This window comes from Anomalospiza imberbis, unplaced genomic scaffold, assembly GCF_031753505.1.
Source record: "Anomalospiza imberbis isolate Cuckoo-Finch-1a 21T00152 unplaced genomic scaffold, ASM3175350v1 scaffold_77, whole genome shotgun sequence".
In the NCBI taxonomy this organism is placed as follows: Eukaryota; Metazoa; Chordata; class Aves; order Passeriformes; family Viduidae; genus Anomalospiza; species Anomalospiza imberbis.
The window spans coordinates 24200-42111 of record NW_027100387.1 but is presented as its reverse complement, the minus strand read 5'-3'; the positions used below and the strand labels follow the sequence as shown (position 1 = coordinate 42111).

At 47.6% G+C, this 17912-nt stretch overlaps 1 long non-coding RNA gene across 1 annotated transcript; it reads left to right on the top strand.

Moving 5' to 3' along the window:
• The first annotated feature begins 9014 nt into the window (after positions 1-9014).
• On the top strand, positions 9015-14116 carry LOC137467729 (uncharacterized). The gene is made up of 3 exons (XR_010995616.1): positions 9015-9139; positions 12885-12986; positions 13933-14116. It is a non-coding gene; the product is annotated as an uncharacterized lncRNA (long non-coding RNA).
• Positions 14117-17912: the final 3796 nt, after the last annotated feature.

Here is a 17912-nt window from a genome sequence, read left to right as displayed (position 1 = left end):
TTCGGGACTGAGGCGCCACTCGCTGCGTTCGGCGCAGCTCGATACGGCTCCCTCAGTGACTTAGTACTCAAAACTTATTTTTAAAATTAATTGTCCTTGAGGCCATTATTATTATTGATTTTAAACTTTAGGAATAATTGTATAATTATTTTTCATGAGGTCAACATTAATGCTTAATTACTGCTTTACAATTATTTTATAATCAATGACTAATTATATATTATTATGTAATTAACAACTAATCATTCCTCAGTCATAAAATAAAATACTACAAAATAAATACATAATAATGACTACATTAATTGTAACGGTCTATTGTAGCCGAGATTAGCGAAGGAGCCGATTATAGCCGAGCGCAGCCCACAGTAGCCGACAACAGCCGAGCGCGGGTAGAAGAGAGGGCCCACCCAGAGCCCCCCAGGGACCCCCTCCTCCGGAGGGGACCCACGGATTCGGCTCCCTCAGTGACTTAGTACTTAAAAATTATTTTTAAAATTAATTGTCCTTGAGGGCATTATTATTATTGATTTTAAACTTTAGGAATAATTGTATAATTATTTTTTCATGAGGTCAACATTAATGCTTAATTATTTACTACTTTACAATTATTTTATAATCAATGAGTAATTATATTTTATTATGTAAAAAAAAAAAATCATTCCTCAGTCATAAAATAAAATACTAAAAAATAAATACATAATAATGACTACATTAATTGTAACGGTCTATTATAGCCGAGTTTAGCCGAGGAGCCGATTATAGCCGAGCGCAGCCCACAGTAGCCGACAACAGCCGAGCGCGGGTAGAAGAGAGGGCCCACCCAGAGACCCCCTCCTCCGGAGGGGGCCCGCCCCGACCCCCCCACCCAGAGACCCCCCCCCTCCGGAGGGGGCCCGCCCCCCCCCCCGGACCCCCTCCTCCGGAGGGGGCCCCGCCCTAACCTACCCACACCCCCTCCCCCCAGGACCCCCTCCGGAGGAGGGGGCCCTCCCTGACCCCCAGCCCGACCCCCCCAGTGTGATGTAGGGAAAGCCGGAGCCCCGGCCGTGTCGGGCGGTGTGTTGGACTGGAATGGGGGGACCCGCAGAGCGGGCCCGGCCCCGTGTGGGGACCCCAGCGAGGGCGGGGGGCGCCGGGCTCCGGCCCTCTGGGCTTTATTCTCCGGCGCCCCGAGCCCCGCGGCTGCGGGGAAAGGAGGAGAGCGGAATGGAGAACGGCAATAGGGGGGCAGAGGCGGTGGTTGGGCAGAGGGTGACAAGGACAGGGGGCAGGTGGGGAGAGGTCGGGGTGTGCAGGGCAGCCGGGGAGGGGGCTTTGGGGAAGGCAGGGTGGAGCGAGGAAAGGAAGGTTGAAGGCAGGTTTGGGGAAGGAGGCGGAAGGTGTGGGGGGAAGGTATCACGGAAAGGGGGCAGGAGGAGCCGGGGTGTGGGGGGGAAGGATGAGCGGAGGAAGGAGAAGGAGGATTGAAGGCAGGTGGGGAGAGACTGGGGAGAGGGGGGCACGGGGGAGCTCGGTTGGGGAGGGAAGGAAGGGTGGAAGCAAGAGGGAACGGATGGAGGGGCAGGGTATGGTTGGGGGGAGTGGGGGACCGCCCGGGGGGGGAGGGAGGGGAGGGCTAGGGGGGAGAGGGAGGGGGGGGTAGGGGGGGGGAGGAAGGGAGGGTAGAAACGAGAGGTATAGCGAAAAAGAAATAATGAATAAAAGAAAAGGCAGATGAAAAAGAGAGAGAAAAGGAGATATAGCGCCCGGCCCGGCCGCAGCCTCCCGCACCGAGCGCCGAGGAGCAAATGGCTCCGCCGGGCCCTCCCCGCGGTTTAAATCCCCCACGGCCCCGCCCCGCGCAGCCGCGCTGGGGCCCCGCGCACCTGTGCGCACACCTGTGCCGGCCCCGCCCGCCACACCTGTGCCGGCCCCGCCCCCGGGCCCCGCCCCCCTCCGCGCCCCTAAATGCCGGCGGCTCCGCGCCCGCTCCGCTTTGTGCGGTAGATGCTCCTCTCGAGATGTGGCGGGATCGGCGCTCGGCGCTGTGCGGAACCTCGGACCGGAGCCTGCTCCCGGCGCTGCGCGGAGCCCGAGGCGCTCAGGTGGGGCCGGGACCGGGATCTGGGCCCGGGGATTCGGGTCCTGGTCCTGCCGGCATTTGCTGCTGAAGCTGGGCAGAGCCGCTTCTTCCTCGGCGGGCGGTGTGTGAGTCCCGGGGCCGGGGTCGGGACCGGCATCGCCGCGGGCGGGAGGAGCCGCTCCGGGACGGGCGCTGGGACCGAGCCCGGCGCTGCCGCTCCTGCTCCGGCCGGCGCGGGGCTGGGGTCCCGTGCCGGTGCCGGGCCCGCCAGGAGGACGGCGCTTCCCCGGAGCAGACGCTGGATCGCGGCTGGAAGCGGGCGGGGCACGGGGACCGCCCGTGCCGGCCCCGGGAGCCCATCGGCACCGCCGCGCCCTCTGCGCCGCCGCCCGCCCCGCGGGGCGCCGCCTGGCGGACACGGAGCTGCCTCGCAGCCCCCGGGGATGCCGAGCCCTCCGCGGGCTTGGTCCGTGGCAATCCCAACAGAGAAATGCTTTATTGTCACAAAAGCTTCAAGAGCTGTTAAAAATTCATTTACAACACTGGGATTGGATTCCCAGAAACCTTCTTAATACTCTTGGCTCCATTTTAATGACATTTTAGTCCCTTAACTGCCAGCTTGTGGAATTTATTCTGGGATTTAGAAGTGAATCAGGGTTGGCTTTGGATTGACTTTTACATCTGGCCCCAGTTTCCTTCAAAAACATCCCCTACTTATTCCATGTAGATTAACTCTTTACCCCCAAAATTTCTCTACCTCTCCACTACCAGTGATCCTATTTTCTCCTCAAAATGTTCATTCTCCATCTTGGAGAAAACATCCATTTCTACACCCAAAATTTTCACTCCATGTCCACAACTGATGACCACAGTTTACCTCAGGATGTTAATTCCTGAATCTCTGGGGATTATTTCACTTTTCCTCCCCAAATTTCCCCTGTCTTTCCACTTCTGATTTCGTCATTTTCACAAGAAAATATTAATCATCTCTTCTAGGGATTATCTCCAGCTTTACAATCTGAATTTTCCTCACCTTATTTTTTTCCCAAAAATACTCACTCTTAGATTTTTTTTAAAGTTTTTTCCCCCAAAATTCCCCTATGTTTCCACCAATTCCCTCATTTTTACTTCAAAATATTTATTTAATACCATGGAGCTTTTCTCAAGATTTACTCCCACAGTTTTCCCTACTGCTCATTGCCTCATTTTCCCCATTTTTCATTCTCTTCTCCAGAGAAGGATGGAGACTGTCCTCAGAGGGAAACACAACCTGGTGGGACCTATCTCTGGCACCCTGTTTCCTCTTGTTGCTACTGTCCTGGAAAGCCAGAGGTAAATGCAGCCCCTCAGACCTTGCACCCCGGAGCAGCGGGAGAGCTGGAGATTTTCCCAGGTCCCGGTGCCCTGCACCGCGGCACTAATACGAGCACAGGCCGACCGCTCCGCCCAGCACCATCCCTCCTTTTCCTGCTGCCGTTCCCACATCCTCCCAAAGCTCACCCAGAGGCTGGCACCCAGCCCTGTGCCAGCTGTCACCCCTGACAGTACACCGACGTGGTAGCCTGACCAGAAGTGGCTCCTACCCTTCCTGTCCCCAGTTGTCTCCAGCATGTTGCTGATCCAGAGGGATCTGCTCTGGTTTCAGACTGTCCATGCCCTAGTCAGAGTGGCCAGTCTCACTTAAATAGAAATTAAATGCACCAAACTTGCTGTGGACAGGAACTACTCTGTGCTTGCTTCAGTTTTAAAATAGTGGGTAAATTCTTGATGCATAATCACTTAATTCTGCCTCTAAAGAGAGAGATTTTCCTCACCCCTATTTACAGATTGTTATATACAAATGCACATAACTTTATAAAGGAAAACCAGAAGTAAAAACCAACACCCTCTCCTACATGAGGTTATTATTTTCTTGTGCTTATTTATTTTTGTGGTAAACCTGCCTTTCCCAGTGTGCTTTGGGGTTTCAGCTATCTGGGAATAATTTCAGCCAATTCTTTGCAGTGAAAATATGAAGGTGGGGATGAGTGACCAGTACCCTGGGAAGGGCTATGGGTGTGCCTGGGTCAGGAGAAAATGGTCAGGGCTTATCTTCTCCTGGTTTGAGGCTGGGTCTGGTAGCACCACAATATTCCAAAGCACACTAATTATTTCCTCCACTTTGTCACTTGTCCAGGCTCTCTGCCATGTCAGTGGATACACCTCTATGCCATAAGGGCTTTCCATGTGGGTTTCAGGGCTTTCCTCCAAGTAGTGGTAAACCCAGTTTCCATTTTACAGACCTCTATTGCTGCTGGATTAGCTAAAGGACACGACCTCCCTGTGAAATCAGTCTTTAAACAAAAGGTAAACTTTGAACCTTGGACTACGGCTAAAAGATAAGAGATGCACACTAGATCAATACTTGGCAAATATTAGCAAATATTAGTTGCAGGCCATAGGCAGATACCTCCCTGCTGTACCTCAGAATTAAAAGCCTGCAGAAGGAATAATAGAAGCTTTTCCATGAATAACAGAAGTTCCTTTCTCTGCTGTACCTCTACATGTTTTAGTGTGCTGGTGCAGCACAGATCTTTAGTTTTAAGGGGTTCTTTACAGAGCACAACCATTAAATAAATTCTAGCTGCTTCAAAGTGGAGTAACATAGTGTAAGTCTAGTAATTACCTTCCTCTGCAGCCTACCTAGAGTTCAGGGAACTGAGGGCCACCTGTTTGCCCAAGTGACAACACTTTCCCTACCACACTGGTAATGTCCTTTGCCCTAGTGCATTACTTCTGTGAACAGCAGCTTTTAGGAAAATCATCAAGTTTGAAACAGTTCCTCAGCAAGCAAGCAGCTGGTTCACCATCTCCAAATATGTAATAATAACGTAAGTATAAATTGTGTTTCTATGTTTTATCAACGGCTGGGTACAACACACACATTTTGGACTCAGCATTGGCCGATTGTGCCAATAGGATAAAAGAGAGAGAAAAATAGGAGCATTCAATTAATTTTTTCCCCTTTTATAAGGGACTTTGCTATTTGATAGTGAGACAGGAAACATCTTTCTGTTGCTCCTTTCTGCCTGTGGTTTGTAACAACAGTGCCAAGCCTATCGCAAGAGTTTGCACATCAGCCAATATTCCGGGAGTCCAAATCCCCAAGACAAAGGTAGGTGGTGTTACATGCCAGGGAAACAGCCCAAGAGAAATCAGTGTTCCTCAGGAACAACCCAGATGTGACAGATGTTCCTGCCCTACACGTGGACAGCAGCTCAGTGCCAGGAGCACCCAGAGTGCAGCAGTTTGTGTGCAGTGCAAGGCTCCTAGTAACAACTCCAGCCTGGCAGCCTTCTGGCCCAGAAAAGCCCTGGCAAGAACTGCAGTCCAGTAAAAAAAAAAAAATGCAGCTGCCTTGGGATTGCTTTGTACTCTAAATTCCCAGAGCAACAGAGCTGCTGACATCCTGTTTGGCAAGGACACTCTCATGGTGAGATGTCAGCAGCATTGTCATTCCTTCAGCAGCTTTTAGGACCTGGAGAAGTTAATCAGGACTTTGATGCAGAGACAAACACTAGACAGAGGCAGAATCACTGCTTCTAAGCACAAATTTGGACCAGAAACTGAATCTCCACCAATGTGGATTCCTGGAAGCAAGTTTTTACTTCATGTCTCAGATGAAAGAAAAAAAAAAAAAAAAACAAAACCAAAAACAAACAAAAAACCTGTCCCTGCTTCCCTAGGATACGACATTTCCTAAGGATTTTGTGCTTTTCTGTCTAGTGCGTCTCAAGGCTTGAATGCAAGCACCAGCAAACTCAGCTGAGAGCCAGTTCCTGCATCTCTGGCCTCTGGTGCATTCACGTCAAGCATGGTTTGGTAACACATACCCACTATATAAGTGATACATTTGTTGTAAACAAACATAGGTTTGTGGTGCACACAAGTCATGTCAATTCACCTTATTCTGACTACCAAGTTGTCATTTGTCATGTGACAAACACAGTCTTCTATCAGCATCAGCACTAGTACCCAGTTTGGGATTTTTCTTTCTGATGATAAAACCCTATTTCCTCCCCAGGCAGCCACTGGAAGCGGTGCACAGCCGGGCCTGGCTCTGACAACACGGACAGAACATTCCTTCCCAGTTTGTTTAACATCACCTTTCAGAGCTTTCATCTGGCACCACGAGAGAAGAAAGGCACCAACAAAGTGCCACATCCACTCCTGAGCTCCTTTTAGCTCAGCAGTAGGGAGTCTACTCACTTAAGCAGGGAAAGGGACTGCTGGGGAAACAGCCTGGGAGAGGCACAAGGCAACCCAAGGCCTTCCCACACCCCCTGCACACACAGAGGGGGCCACCCCACAGAAGCCAGGACATGTTCTCAGTTTACTAGCATAGCTGTAGAAACTTCTCTGTCAGTAAAGTGTAGTTCACACATGTAGCACAGCACCAAAATTATGATTTATCTGGTACTGAAAATAACTGGGTGCCTTTAGAAAGTGCTGGGAAAAAAAAAGGACTTAATCCAGCAAACACACATAAGCAACACACAGTAACCTTCACTCAGCTTCCTCCTGCTCTTATGCTCAAACTATACTATCTAAAGCTGACTTTTAAAAAAGTCCCTTGAGCCCTGTTCAGCCAAGCTGGCAACCTACCCCACCCGCCTGGCTTCTGCCTGAATGGTGTTGCCTCTCCTGCACACATTTCATTCAAACCTGACCAGCACTCGGGGCCCCCGGAGGCAGCTCCTCAGGGGACATGGCCAACTGCTCCCTGGCAGCTTAAATTTGCTCTCTTGAAATCCAGGGTGGCAACTCTGCTTTTTGTAACTACACCAAAAAATTAAAATCCAACCATTTAATGGTCACTGTGACCAGAACCATCATTCCTGCCATGAGTCCTCTATTCACAAACCCCTGTGGCACAGCACCTTTCCTAGCTGGCTTGCTGAGCACTTGTGATGAGAAATTATCCTCAACAAACTTCAGGAATTCCCAGACTGCTTGTCACAGCAGTATGGTACTCACGTCTCCTTAGGTTACTCACCTATCCTAAATTAAAATTGGACTTTACATTCCACTAGCACTCAGGAATGTTCTACTAGCATTTAAGAATTGTGAAAGACACAGAATCTTGCCACACAACCACTTAGCTTCAAACATGGCCCCAGAGCGTTGTTCACTGACCTGGGTAAAGCAGAGCCCTAGCCCATGCCCACAGAGGCTTGAGAGGAATGATTAATGTTTAACATACTCCAGCTCACATATGTGAAATAGCTCCAACATACCAGCTATGGGCAGATGGTACCTTAACTCACCAGGCACGCTGGGAACACACGAGCTGTGCCACCAGCAGGCAGGTGTCACCACGCCACACAGCCGTGTCCCTGCTACCGCAGAGCAAACACAGCCCGGCTTGGCCCGTGGTCAGACCCCACAGCTACAGCACCTCTCAGCCAGGCCCCAGACATCTCCATCCATGTGTCCCCAGCAGCTGTGATCCAACAGCTCCGGGCCCCTTCTGTGCCACGGGCGGTGCATCCCAGGGCACTGCCGTGCCCAGTGCCGTCTCAGGGCACAGAGCAGCCCAGCTGCCAGCCCTGGGAACAGCACCCACGGCACAGCCGGAGCCGAGGCAGTCTCCTGGGAGCATTCCCAGGGCCCAGCTTCAGGAACGGCCCATCCAGCCCCGCAGCCACATGCACGGCTGGAGGCTCTGGCAGGGACCAGGGCCACCCTATCCCATGCCAAAGACAGCTCCACAGCCTGGGCAGTAGGAGAAAGCTCTCACATAAGTTGGAAAAGCATCAGCTGATATCTGGAGGAAATAACTCACTTCCCTCTGAGGATAAAGATTCAGATTTGTATATGTGTTGTTTTGCTTTTTCCGGTCATAATAAACTTCTGAGGAAGAAAACCAAGTTTTCAGGAGTATTCTAGGAACAGCAGGTGAGTTCTAAACTTCAGTTCATACAGAATTCATCCTGCAAGCATTAATTAAAAGTTGGAGTTTTTTCCTGGTAAGCAGAGAGAATAATATCTGAATCCCTGAATAAGCCTTGGAAGCAAATAATGTTGAAATGACTGCAAATTACATAGTTTAAGAGTCTTCACTTGGACATGAAATTGAGGAATTGTTTCTTGATCTTTAAATGGGCACATTCTATCTCCTATTTAATGAAAATAAAAATTAATTCACTGAGATCACTAAAACAAGAATTGCATGTGTTGAATTATTCTCCAATACAACAGAAAAATTCCAAGAGGCTGGAATTATTTTGTTTTAGAGCCAGTAGAAAGTTTTAGTTTTTAAAATAAAAACATTCCCAAACACAGCAAACTGATACCAATGATTCAGCAAAAAGGGGTCCCATACAGCATTAACAGGCTCTACAGTGGCTGTGACATATAACCCCTGGTGAGACTGATTCAGATTGATAGAGCAGGTACCTTTGGTCCAAAAAAAAAAATTACTGAAATACCTGAGCAGTATCTCCAAATAAGAATATCAATACCTAGATGTTTAAAGTGGGCATTTGCTAGAAATCAAATAGAATTTTCCTCCCTTCTCCCTTATTGTGTGTTTCTTTAAAAAAAAAGGTTACTTTTCATTGTTGGATCTCATTTCTTCTTTAAAACAAAAAAAAAAAAAAAAAAAAAAAAGAAAATAAAAAAAGAAAAAAGAAGAGAAAATTCATTTAACCAGCAAACTAGTGCCTTTCTCAAACACCAATGCTACTATCACTGTGAAGCAGTAAGAAATGAAACATAAAAAAACGAATTCTCAAAATAATTTTTCTTTAACTGTATTCTGAGGACAACATTGTGTAACTGGGAAACCTTGTGAGGCTATGGCAATGGATTTCAAGCTCTGGTGATCTGAACTGGTACGTGCTTACACAGGCGGGTCATGCATGCAGTTCCTAGTGGTTAAAGACAGCCAGCTGTTTTCTTACAGAGCTGGGCACTCCTCCCCTCCCCACCCAACAAGAACCTGTGTCCTTTTAAGCCCAGCTCAGCCCCGGCCAGCCCCGTTTGTCCAGTGGTATCTCCACGGTGTGCGGGACAAAGGCGGACACGGAACACCAGGTTAGTGACTGTGTCTGTTTTCAAAGAGAGGGAGAGAAGAGGCTGTTCTTTGTTCTCTAATGCCAGCAGAAGCATGCCCTGGAGCTTTGTGGACAGCCCTTTACCCGCAGGAGCATGCAGTGCCCAGGGGACAGAGCCAGCAGCCTGCCGGAGCACCCTGGCCCCATGAAGCAGGCAGGTGCCACAATCCCCGGGGCAGCACGAGGCTCTACAGGGGCCCTGCCCTGCCTCGGCCCCCTGAGCGCCCTGCAAGCGCCCGGAGACACAGCACGGCCCGCCAGGGCGGCCAGCCCTCCCTCAGCTCCACAGCACGGCCCGCGGGCCGCCGGGTGACACTCCGCAGCCACCCCTCAACCATGCACTCACAGAGCTCCAGCCAAGGGCTCCCACAGCTGGGAGAAAGCGACCTCGTGTCCCAGTGACTGGGACTCCGGTGTTCACACTGGTCCTGTTTCTTGCACACCGAAGCTGCAGATGCTGGGTACAAACATCACATGGGTGTTCCGAAGTGCGGGCACATGAATACCTCAAATTAGTCCATTACACAGTATTTGGGATTACACTTCAGCTAAATACCTTTGGGAGCTCTGTGCCACGGTGCTCAGTGAGCACAGTACAAACCTACTGATTTCCATGAGCTGATCTTGAAAAAGCCCTGGAACACAGGGAATTGTTCTCTCACAAAAGCTGCTGCCTCACTTTCCTCCCCACTTTAGTCCTTCTTTTCACTCAAAACTGTCTTTGAACACCTAAGGATGTCTGATGCTCAGTACCTGCACCAACCTAAGTAAATACAGACCAGCTGCACCTGAGCAGCCACAGCCTGTCCCTCCAGCCTGTTGGTTTGGATTACCCACAGGGACAGACTGGGAAAAGATAGCAGCTTCTCTTTCTCTGAGCTCTTGAAATCAGGAATTTGTGAAAAAGGCTTCAGGAAACAGGCAGAAGTGTCCAGGATCCAGACACCATCACCCTTGATCATCCAGAGGCTGAAACACGAGGCCTCCTCTGATTCACTAACCACTCCCTGTTTTATTTTTGTTTTTCTCTTTCTAAGCTATCCTCAGAGAGCATGAAGATGCTGGCAGACAGGCAAAAAATTTTCTGGTCATTTCTTTCTGATCCAGCACATTTCCCACAGATAATCATTCTATAAAGCTCACCAAATCTAATACATGCCAAGACACAGCACCACCTATTTTAGTTGCAGAGTACAGGAACCTCAGTCACCCCATTCCAACCACAAAAAATAGAAGTCTACTTACTTGTCAGTTTTAAGTTTCGCCAGGCGAGTCAGTCTTTAGAAGAGCAGTCTCAGGAACTCCAGAGCTGTTGCAATCCAGAAAATGTAATATCCAATGCAATGGGTAAGCTTCTCCAACTTGGCAGAACCAATTCTAAAGCCCTCACCACACTGAGGATCACTTTAGACTAAAAAACCGTTACAAGGTCCCTGAGGCACCCTCACACCTGATCTTAATCAGGACTAATTAACTTCCAGCATGCCTGAACACCTGTGTAACTCCCACGCCTCTTTCTACAGCCTGTACTGTACATTAATAATTCTTCTTTCCATTCTTTTGATACATAATGTTGCAATTCCCAATACTAGGTCAGGAATTGCCAATGCTCACTTTATTTTGAGCTCAAGATCCATATTTCACCCCCCTGCTGTTTCTGTGTGCAGGTTCCCTGCAACACAGCAGCCTTGCAGCACCTAAGGGGCTCACAGGAGGGATGGGGGAGGGACTTGGGACAAGGGCCTGGACTCACAGGACACAGGGAATGGCTTCACACTTCCAGGGGGCAAGATTAGATGGGATATTGGGAAGAAATTCTCAGCTGTGAGGGTGATGAGGCCCTGCCACAGGGTGCCTGGAGAAGCTGTAGCTGCCCCATCCCTGGGAGTGTCCCAGGCCACATTGGACAGAGCTTGGAGCAACCTGGGAGAGGGAAGGCATCCCTGCCCATGAGGGTGGAATGAGATGATCTTTAAGGTCCCTTCCCACCCAAACCATTCTGGGATTCCCTAGTTTTGACACAGAAACTTCCCAGTTATCCCTGGCCAGGTAACTGGGACTCAGGCTGCCACTGGCAGCCGGCCTCTGCCCACTGGGAGCAAATCCTTTCTGGAGCATTCTCCAGTTACCAATGCTACAAATATTTTCCTTGTGGAAAAAGAGCACTTCAACTCTTTCACAAAAGCTGCTGCCTCACTTTCCTCCCCACTTTAGTCCTTCTTTTCACTCAAAACTGTCTTTGAACACCTAAGGATGTCTGATGCTCAGTACCTGCACCAACCTAAGTAAATACAGACCAGCTGCACCTGAGCAGCCACAGCCTGTCCCTCCAGCCTGTTGGTTTGGATTACCCACAGGGACAGACTGGGAAAAGATAGCAGCTTCTCTTTCTCTGAGCTCTTGAAATCAGGAATTTGTGAAAAAGGCTTCAGTTCAGCAGAACCATGGCAAACAGGACTGGAATAGCCATGGGAAATGCAATTTCATGCTACATAGAGTGATAAATGAGTAGGTAAAACAGGTTAGACTAAATGTAGAATCTGTGTGAAGTTTCCATCTAGCAAGGAAAGTGCCTGCAATGTCACACAAAACACTTGATGGGTCATTCTTTGTTACTTCGTCACCACTATCTCCAAAACATTGCCATCATGGCTGCACTGTTTTTCTGTGTCACTGGGGAATTAGGAGCAGATGAATATAGAAAAGGAAAGCCAAGTCCAGCCCGTGCCAAGCTGAGTTTAAGTGGTCTTACCTTGGCTACTTCTAGGCCCTGACTTCAAGCCCTTCTGGTGGTCAGACTAGCTGTAGGGAGCTCCTCCAGTCACCACTGGACCTAGGCACAACATCAGCATGGAGGTATAAAACCACTATAAAAACTTTGTCTTCGTGATTTTTCAAGGGGTCAAGCTGATTTTTTTGCTTTTCTCAAAAGAGCAAAACTAGCAACTGTGTGAGATGCTGACAGGCATCTCCTGAGACATGGGAGCCACACAGGGACTGCTCCTGGCTGTACTGCAGCGCTGCAATTAAAGCAACTAGCAGTTAATTACTGCTGGCTGCAGCAAGCCAAGGGCACCAAGAGCCCTGTCCACCCTGCCCCAAAGTCTGCCTCAGACCTCCCCCAGGCCTTGGTGCTGGGGCTGGGCTAATGGAGGGACAGGGGCAGGGCACAGGGCTCCTCAGCAGAGCCACCCTCAGCCCCGGGCACAGACTGTGCTAGGAACTGACAGAGTTCAGGTCACCAAAGTCTCTTCAAGTTCTGAGAAGTGGATTGAAACAGAATTTTTACTTGCAGAGACAAAAAATTAATGAAGCTGCGTATCGTCATGTGCGGCTCAGGGGACAGAGGACTAACAGAGCTGGATGCCCTCCCTAGGGCATCCTTCATAAACTGGTGTGCCCAGCACACCTGTCTGCAGAGCCAACAGATCTCCTGGGGGAAGGGGAGTCACCCTGAGGGACTGGTAATACAAGTTTTTTGTGTTAGCCTTCTGTTTACAGCATAATTACTTAAATTCTGCCCACAACTATTTTGCTGGGGAAAAACCAACGTCATGAAGGGTACATTGTCAGCCAGACCTTACTCTCCTAATCTGAAGGTAATTCACAACCCTTCTCTGTCAGAGGGTGAATGGTTACAGGAAATGCCAGGACAATCCAGAGCTGATGTAATCAGTTTGATGATTGGGAAACTCAAATCAATTTCGTTTACTGATCCCCAGCAGAAATCAGAAGAGATCATGGCTTCCAGGTTAAAGACCTTTGCTCAACTTTCTGCTGCTCTGAGTTAATCTTTCTCTACCCAGCCATTGCAGTGACCAGCACAGGTAATCTTTAACCAGTGGCCATTGACTGACAAGGATCACAGCATTTCTTCTCTGGGATCTGAGCTGTCCCAGCACTTGTAGCCCTTACCTCTGTCCATGAGATCACAGTAAATGTGCCCTTTGAATGCTGTAGTACTCTGGGAAAAGCTGATAAACACCATCTTTGTCTACTCTGAGCCCAAGAATTCCTGTAGCTGTGTCTTCTCAAAAATTATACGGCCATATCCAAAAGTGATGTGAGTCAGCACAGTCACTGACATTAAGAAAGTAAAGGGATAAATTCAGTTCCACTGTTGGATATGTGTATTTCTTCTCCATAAAAGATTCTGGCCTAAATCTTTGACCCAGATTTGTCTGGAAGTTTAAGCCAAGGGAGCCATGCCCACAGGTGGTGGGCTGTGTTTGGATTTTACCATAGATGAAATAGCCAGCCTCAGATCAGTTGAAGAGTATTATGTGATGGAGTAAAGCCACAAAGATACATCTCAGGTTTTTGCCCCTGCAGTTATTCCTTCAGTTTTGAAGCTGTTCTTCCACTGTTTCTGCACAGAAAAGATACCAACCCTGTGATTTCCATTTCCCTCAACATATCTTACACACTGTATATAAGAAAAATGAGAGGAATGAGCTTTTGTAGGGATCAAATCGTGTCATTTGTCTAGTGACACCTTACTCACCAGGAACTCTGCATATAAAATGGAAGCACAGAATAATTTAGGCTGGAAGGGACTTTTGGAGATCACAGGACTGAGACTTGTGCTCTGAGCAGTGCCAGCCTCGCAGTTAGACTGCACTTCAAAGTTAGATGATTTTGCTTGGGGTCATAGGTACATATTTCCAAGGGAAGAATCTGGCCCTCTGGTCTATGTGCAATGTATGTTGCATTATCTGCCCCTCTGTCACCTTTAGTAACATTTAAACAAACCAGTTCCTTTTATTTTTCCAGGAATTTCCCAATACTTTGGCATTTCATTTCAGAGAACTGGACCCCAACCAGTCTGCAGCAGTACTGGATGTTGCAATACAGTTCCAGACTTTCCCCAGGCTCCCTGTGGAGTGACCAGAGCTTTACCTACAGTTGCAGAGCCCCATTTTGAGGGAAACTGGGGCTTTTCCCCCCAGAAACACAACCCACAAATACCAAGTAAGTGGTGTTTCTGCTGTGATTAAAAGTAGCACATTTTAGGCTTTTTCTGCTAGTTTTGGACAACATGTGGCATTTTGGTTTGGGGTTGGTTGTTTTCTTTTTAATATGTGGTCTTTTATCCTCTTTTTCTGATTAAGCATATTGTCACAGATACCTTTTGCAGACTTCAAATGCACATCCATACTTTCAGAGTAGCATAAGGAGTTTGCACACAGGATGCTGATATAATTGTACAGGTCATTTTTAGATACCTACTTTCCCCAACACTTGTTCTACTACTAGGGCAGACTCTGAACTAGTAGAAGTAGTATTTTTGTCATCTTTACACTGTGTGCATGTACCAGTCCCAAACAAGGAATTACTATTTACATAAGAGGACTGGGATTAGAAATCAGCATTTTGGGAAACAATAGATTATCCTTGCCATGACAGATTTGTAGTCCAAGACAGCGTTAAGCAAAAAAGTTGTGTCATCAACTAGTAACAAAGACAGTGTAAGGAGAGGAAAAGACACAGAATGTTTTCCAAATTTGATTTCATGGTGGTTTTCTGCTGCTGCATGGACACATCCAGCCAAAATCAGTAAAATTACCTGGTTCCTCACTTTTGTGAAGTATTTATATTGAAAACCTTGCTTCCTAAAACCCCAAACTATTACTTCAGACTGTTCCAAAATGTTCTAATGGAACAGAAGTATGGTAATGGAAGTAAGTGATGAAACACCTGTTAGTTAACTAGCAAATGTTCTCATACCCAAAATGTGCTTTTATTTTATGTTCAGAGAAAATCTCATGTTCAAATCCTAGTTTAGCCATCACAAAAAAAAAGTGAAATTCATCAGGCCCTAAAGTGGAGGTTTATGCAGTGGTCTCCTTGTTGGATGAGGTCCTGGGAGGTGTTTACCATTCCTGGGCTTGCCGGTGGTGTTCAGACAGGCTCAACCAAAGCCAGGCTTTCCCCTCTACCTCCTAGGTGTGCTGGAAAGTAAAATCTGAAAATTCCCAAGCAAAGCAGACAGTACATCAAAATTTCAGAAAGAAAAAAGATTGGCAAGCCCCAGCAGTGAACATGAGATGAGCACTGTGACCTGAGGAACTGACGAAATCAGTCTCACTGGCAGAAGCAAGCAATTAATATGCTTACTTCTGAAGAGTAAACACTCTTCATCTCAGGGTTCAGCAAAACAAAGAGCTGAAACCCCCTTATCTTTTGCATTTTTCCCTCCCCACATGTTGTCTCTGAAGGAACAGAGAAAATTGAGGTCTCAGAGCTTTTTTCCATTCTTTAGTCTGACTAAAGGTGACTCCGGCTCAGTGCAGCGAGGGTCATCTCCCTCCCCCAGATCAATATTTTAATATGACTTATCAGAACAAGAATGAATTGTTTACTTTAAAACCTCAGGATCCCATAAAGGGAGAGGGAAAGGTGTCCACTGGAAGCAGAGGCTTGCAGCAGCTGCCCACTGCTGGGAACTCAGAAAAGAAACCAGGACTCCAAAGACTTGAGTACAGACAGTCAGCAAAATGTCCTGCGAGAGAATCCCAGTTCTGCCAAGCCCTAACAACACACCAGAGGATCCTTTGGCTGTTGTCTCTGATGGTAAGTGCCTTCCTGAGCAAAATTCATGCGAGGAAAAGGAAATGCTAAAAGATATTAAGAAAAATAAAATAGTGCAGGTGGATTTCCAACACTAAGCACTTCAGCATACTAAAATATCTACACATGCCCAGGGCTTAACTGTGTAATTTAACAGGATTTAATGTCTTGGACCTAGGGATCTCTACCTGCACTTAGAAAGAGATGAGGCTTTTGTTAGGGTAGGGCAAACCACCCTGTTTATTGTTTTTAAGGAATGGGGTGGTGGGGAAACTGACAGACTTTCTGGGGGACCAGAAATGCTTCCAGGTCTGGCCATGTGGGAAGGACAGGTTCTGTGACCCATCTCAAAAAACCCTCTTGAAAGCCCATTTGTTCTTCACAGTGCTCCTCTGCATTGGAACATCCCAATGATGTTCTTTACACAGATGTCCAGCAGAAGAGAAGCAAAAAGGGGATTTTTTTTCTCTGATGTTTATGCTTTGTTTTCTCCCTGTAACTTTAAACTTTCCCATTATTTTGTTTTTTTTTTTCCCCTTGCAGTACTAAAAACTAGCAACCATTTCTCTTTCTTGCATGATATTTTGTCTTGGAAATATTCCTGTTGATTTGCTGGAAGCTTCCACATAGCTGAGGGACTAAAAATTGCCTGTTTGCAGTGGCATCAGCTGCCTTGCTTTCCCCTTACATGTTCTGCAGTGAAGTCAAGTCCTTTTGCCAGGATTTCTGGGCTTTCCTGCTCTGCACAGGATTGCCAGGCTTTTCCTCAGGGAGCTTCATTAGTAGGAATTTGCATCATCCTTCCCCTCTGCTGCAGAGAGAAAGCTGAGTAAAATGTGTATGAGAAAAGGTAAGGGAAGACACCAACACTGAGGTGAATTAGAAAGCCAGGTACAGCACCTCTGTCCCTTTGGCATTCATTTCTCACTCTCACCAGCTGCAGCATAGGCACATTTACCAAAACCAGCCCTGTGGACCTCAGGGCTACAGCTGCATTCTTACTGACAGAATGTTCTGGCATTACTGGGTTTTTGCCATCATTAATTCCAAAGACTCAGTGCCATGGGATGCTCAGGGTGTGCTGCAGCTCGCCTCCTTCTTTCAGAGATGTCTCCTTCATATCTGGGACTACATAGGAGCCTGACCTGTGGATCTGCACATCTGCCTGTTTTGTGTGTGTGTTCAAATGCTCAGCTCTGTCCCACTGCAACACTACAGACTCAAAACACAGACAGAACCAGTGGGACATGAAAATCCCTTGGATGTCAGCCATGTCTGAGCATTTCTAGGCTTGCTTTTGTGGCAGGGATGGGAATGCCAGATTATTACTGTTGTAATAATCACACTGGAGAAATGAAACAGCCTGATCTGGTAACCAGACACTGAAGCTCCATTTCTCTGCTGTTCTGTCCACAAGCAAAGGGCACTCAGAACCCAGCTTCTACTGCCAGCTTGTGGCACTGAGTTATCACAAATCCTTCCCTGAGATTTGATGTAAATCAATAATTAAACCAATCCAGAGCCCTACTAAGTCTGCCCTGACCTATAAACACTGGTTGAACTATATTACAATTGGGAAGAAGATCCAGGTAAGATATAAAGTTAGATCACAGGTGAGGAGACCCCTGTTACACTGTAAAGAGCAGGCTGGTGGTTCAGGTGTGTCAGTACAGGTGGACAGCAGCTCATCTGGTGCCTTGGTATCACCGCTGTGCAGGCATTTGATGCTGTAGAATTGAGTGGGTTGATTTGTGAGCTCTGTGCTCCCTTCACAAAAAGGGATTGATGAGAAGGCTAAACCCAGGGAGGAGTTCTCAGAGGATGAGCCTTTTGAGGGCTTTAGCTTATTTAACACTCTGTTGCTAAAGCAGAACCAGATCCAGAAGACTATTGGAGAGTCTGGGTTTACTACACATGGGCAGCAAATTCTCCCCAGTATGTAAAATGGGAATGCATTTCCGAGCGTAAAACTAAATGAGAGGGGAGTGTAAAAGCACTACAGCAAGACATCTCATTCTCATCTTTTGGCACAAAAAGACAACTGCATCCCCTCCCAAGAGGCTTCTAACCAGTCCACAGGGGATTCTCTTTTGAGCCAGAAAGTTCAATTTTCAGTACTTACAAAAAATAAAACTACTGCTGTTCACCCCAGCCCTGGTTTCTAACCTCCCCCCTTCCATGTG